The sequence below is a fragment of the Triplophysa dalaica genome, chromosome 4 (genome assembly GCF_015846415.1).
Source record: "Triplophysa dalaica isolate WHDGS20190420 chromosome 4, ASM1584641v1, whole genome shotgun sequence".
NCBI lineage: Eukaryota > Metazoa > Chordata > Actinopteri > Cypriniformes > Nemacheilidae > Triplophysa > Triplophysa dalaica.
In genome coordinates, this window is record NC_079545.1 from 18795632 (window position 1) to 18800877 (window position 5246).

Consider the following 5246-nt stretch of genomic DNA (forward strand, 5'->3'; position numbering starts at 1 on the left):
TTTAACCATCACCTAAAACCCAACTACTTAAGACACTTCATTTCCCCCTTAGGGTGGAATAATATTTAAACACGACAGCTAGGGTAATCCTGCGTAATTGAAATTCTACCTGAACACTGCTCTTGTGAAAGCACTCAGGCGGCTTCAGGTTACCAGTAGTATTGTTGTACATTATCTGCAATTAAATTCTAATAGAATGATTAATATAAAAAATATATATATATTTAATATTTAACTTTAATATCAAAATCCACATTTCATAAAAAACTCAATGATAAAGACCATGCTGGCCAACCAACTTTACAAGTTTAATGGAGAACTGCATGGCAATCTTTCATAAATAATAAATAATATACATGTTATATTTTTATTGAATTTCATATAAACCCACCCACATAAAAAAAACTAAAATTGTGTTGTTCATTTTACTTGTCGATCAAACAATGTCTTCCTATAAGGGGGCGGTTCTTCAGAAATGTATGAAGCTCTGTTAAGGCAATTAGACACATTAGGAATTATGAACAGCTCCATGATCAACATGGAATTCAGGATGATTTGAAAAGATTTCCATCTTTCTGTTAATCATCCTTGTGTGTGTGCGTATACCATTTGTATTCCACAGAGGTATCTAAATCAGAGCCATGTCCTTCTCTCAGTTGTGTAAACATTACAGTATCCCGTCAATCAAGTTTGTCAGTTTTCTCAGCTATACAGTGTGAGCACCTTCAGCCCTGTTAAGCTCATGAAAATAAACTCCCTTAAAGTGTTTTCATTTTAATGAGTCTGTTCGCAAAGACCAACAATGGATTAACATGAATCACTGGAGAATTCTCGCCATTTTTCTTAACTTTGCGAAATCTGAAATCCATGTTAATAATTTGATATAATAACTGCATCATATTTTTTATAAATGTTATACCAAAAATATTTACACCTTGATATATTGAAAAACAATTCTCATTCGTTACACTTTAGGCCTGAATAATTTTTTTAATGAATGTAAAAGACACTATTCCGTCATGCCTATTAGCTCCAAGGGGCCAAAGCAGTGGTTTCACAGATGGCATTACACACAGAGACGTTTCCCATTGTGAGAAATTACAACAATTCTTGAGCTGCACCTGTTCATTTTTTGCACACATTTCAGGAGAGAGGTACGGAAACCGGTGTCAAATATGTTAGAACGTGAGAGCGGTTTTGAGCGCTGTCTTATGTCTCCATTATATTTTGCTCAAAACATATGACTGCATGTGTTACGAAAGTCTCTGGGATCAATCAAAACATATTAATGCTATTTTATATGGAATCAGATGAAACGAGGTTGTTGAAAGTCAAAGTCCGACAAAATGGCTTGTTACTGGTCGGGGTTTAAAAAATCTGGTATAATGAAACCATGTTTGTTTATTTCCTCCTCAGGGAATGGTGTCGGAGAATTCAAGATGTTAGACTGCAGGATGATGCACGCAAACTCCAACGGACCAAAATCAGACAGTAAATTCATTAGCACTCCTACATGGTATTATTTCTCCAGATTTCTACTCATGCATTCCATAGTCATGTGAATTTCAAGTTTACCTCATTTACCCTTGTGTTATTTAAAACCTATTTTTTTCCATGAAACACAAAAGTTTTTCTTTTTTATAAGAAATATGAGTTCCAGACTACTTCCAGTCTTCTCCATAGAATAACTGTTAAAAAGGACTGGAAAGGAAAAAATTCTGCCATCTGTCATATTTCTTATATCTTCTTTTACAAAGTAACATCAATGATAAATTTCTTCCAATAACATGTGTAATATTTGATCCATCTGTTCACACAGCCATGAGACATACTGCGCCTACCTTAAACGGGAATAAGTAAGGAAATCCTTCAGCATACTTTACCATTGAGTCCCCTTGACCAGTAACCCCAGAGGTTCATGGCACCAGAGTGGTGACAGCTCTAGCTATAGGTTAGTCTGGGCACATTCGGTGATGACAGAGAGGGATAGAGTTCTCACGCTGTAGGATGTTGTACAGTAGTAAGGTACACATTCCAGCCCCTAATGAATAAAGGGTGCTGAACACACAGGATGTCTGCAGGCTGACAGCAGCTTATCAAAAAAAGGCTTGGCCACTAGCCCAACATCAAGCCCAAACCTCTTTTGGATTGGGATCTTTTTGGATTGAATTCAACAATGCACATCTTGCATCGACTCTGACAATGAATATAAGCATAAAAGGATAAAAGTGAATAACTGAAGGACTTTTCATAAAAGGCTCATTTTGGGTGACGTGCTAGAAGGAACATAAAGAAAAAGCCTAGTGTATTCAGTACAGCATTGCGCTTTATCTTTATCATCAGGGGAACAAGATGAGAATTTCATAAGAAAATTATTTTATTGCAAGGCCAGAATTTAAGGCAAATATATTTTGTGCAATAGCATGCAAAAATGAAAGTTAATATTTGTATATATTTGAAAAATGTGAATCATTAAAAAAATCCATGTGAATATAAATCCATAGCTTAATATAAAAATACCAAAACCTAAACAGAACCATTAAAAAATAAAGGTCCAGTGTGTGATTTTTATTTAGAATATATAGACAGAAATGCAATATAATACACTAGTTAGTGTCAGGTAACAATTAAAATGTATCGCGATTAATCGCTTGACTTTACTGTGATTATACTCGATTGACAAAATTGTTAAGTGTAAAATTCAATAATACTTTCAAAAGTAGTGTTTTGTGATCTTTTATTTAAAGGCATTGCTATATGAACAAAAGTGAGATAAGATTTGGTTTGCAAACACTTTAAACAAATGTGCAGTTTTACAACAGTATTTCCTTTACATAAAAGCAATTTTTACTAAAAATCTTCATTGTAAATCTCAACTTAAACACTTATGTAACCAAATATAATATAAAACCAAAGCTATCTGCCACTGCCAGGGCATTAACGTTCGGTCTAGTTTGATATAGAAAACAAATTACAATGAATATTGATTTTATTGCTTATACATAAACTCTCAACACAATGTCTAAAGTGTACTGTATTTAAATTCTAAATTATTATACTATTATTATTTTGCTTTCCTGTAGCTCAGTGGTAAGGTTGTCGGTTCGATCCAGAGGGGTTGCACATACCTAAGTATAAATGTATATGTTAAGCAATATAAGTCGCTTTGGATAAAAGAGTCTGTCAAATGCATAAAAAATTGAATGTATGCTCCTTTTTCTTTATCTTAACAATTCATGCAAGGAAAACATAATTCCTTTAATATGAGTGAGTGTTTTGGGGCTGTCCTTTGCGGTTTGATGAACATTGTAAAAAGAGATCTTATTATGTTGCTGCCCCTTTAGGAGCGCTCTACAAAGATATACGGATCTAATATAATTTGACGGATCCGTTTTGTTTCCCAGCTGCTAACTTTCATAAAACGGACAAATTTTACATGGACTACTTTTACATTCAGAGTAAGAAGACGTTTAAAAAAAGAGAACATAGTTTAGTAGTTTGCGCTCTGGCTGTCTAGTCGTGCATGTTTAAACACCTTTTCTGCATCAGCCTCACACTGCATACAATACAAGCAACAATTCGGCTGATCCCATGAACATCCCTGATCCCACATGACAGCCCCGCCCTCAAAGCATGTTATCAAATCTAAATATGTTTATTGATTGCCAGACAGCAAGAGATCTCAAAGATCCCATTCCCCACGAAGCCCATTTTTTAAACTTTAGTGTAACTTTGCTGTTAGAGCGCAAACAATACCTGCAACATGATAAAGCTCAAAGTTCAGTGCCAAGCGATATTGTCTTTAACAGAATTCGCTTTTCCAGAGAACAGCTGGAATAGGAGTACAGCCCTCTTAATCCCGGGTACATGATGTCACTATTCCGAGTGTTTTAATAACCTCCACCCAAAGGAATACGCCCAAAAAGGGGCGAGGCCTTCCTTAGAGAAGAGGAAGAGCCGCTGGAGTAGTTCTTGGTTCTCTGAGATTGTAAACATTTGACTGAGCTATGCGCTGAACTGCTTTCTCTTTCATCACATTGCTACAGCTGGTACTAAGAATTCCGCTACACAGTACACACATTCTAAGATAACCAGTGGTCAAATAATAGCTTCCATGACTTTAACATCGGCTGTGAAAGCTGTTTTGTGTAATACACTTATATTGTGTGTGTGCGCATAGCCTACCTCTAAAACACTTCTATGAAACGTCCTCTGAAGTCCTGCTTGCAAACGTCTCCTGGTCAATCTGCTTGTTTTCTTATCCAACTCATGTCCAATATAAAAAAGCAAAACTAATGCTTCTGTTATTAGTGTTAATTAATATTACCGATCTGACGCCATTTTGTCCAGTGTCATTTCCCTCGCCATAGTAGGGGAAAAATTTGATCTCTAACAAGATCGATCCAAATATTTTTAACTGATAAAGTGAAGTTGCCTTTGTTACCATTTATTGCTAAAAGTTTATGAATATAGGTACACTGAGAGGGGCACCGACCAATCAGAACAGCCCGAGAAGCAGAAGCTTTTTGATTTGGTATGGGAGGGACATCTTCGCACACACTCTAAGCGGGGGAACCAATCACGACAGACTTGGTCAGTGTTACCAATTAGAGCATTTCAGAAGGAGACATTTGATATAGATTGGAAGAAATCCATTTGTTTTGTTAGAAGAGGGACAGCGGTGAACAATAGACTTGAATTATGTGAAATATAAAGCGTTTTTTTTTTATTTAGAAACAAGAACATCCATTGTTCAAAGCCTTAAAAAACGCAAAAGAATGGCTCCTTTAAGTGACAGCTAAGCCATGAAAAAATAAAGTTAAAACTGTCATTCCTGTAAGATTATAATTTTTTTCCTTTTAGCGCAGGCACCAAGAAATGACTTGCCCTCCAAATATTCCACAAACTGGTGCCCGGCTGGAGCGGGTAATGGATCGGCTCTCAGAAATCGAATTGATTATAAGTAAACTGCTGTCTACATGCATTTTCAAAGCACGTACGTAACACAATCGAACACAATGAACATTACGTCGTATGAAAAATAATTGACACACTGGGAAAAATAACGAAAATAAAAATAATACTTTTAGTAAATTGTGCTGCTACAATTCAAGCACAACTTACTCACCAGAATTAAGTAAATTCTAATAAAATATCAAGTAAATGTTACTTAAAGTAAACAAATAGAAAATACGCTGGACAAAAACATGTCAAACTCAAGCTTCACGGATCACTTACTTTTATAT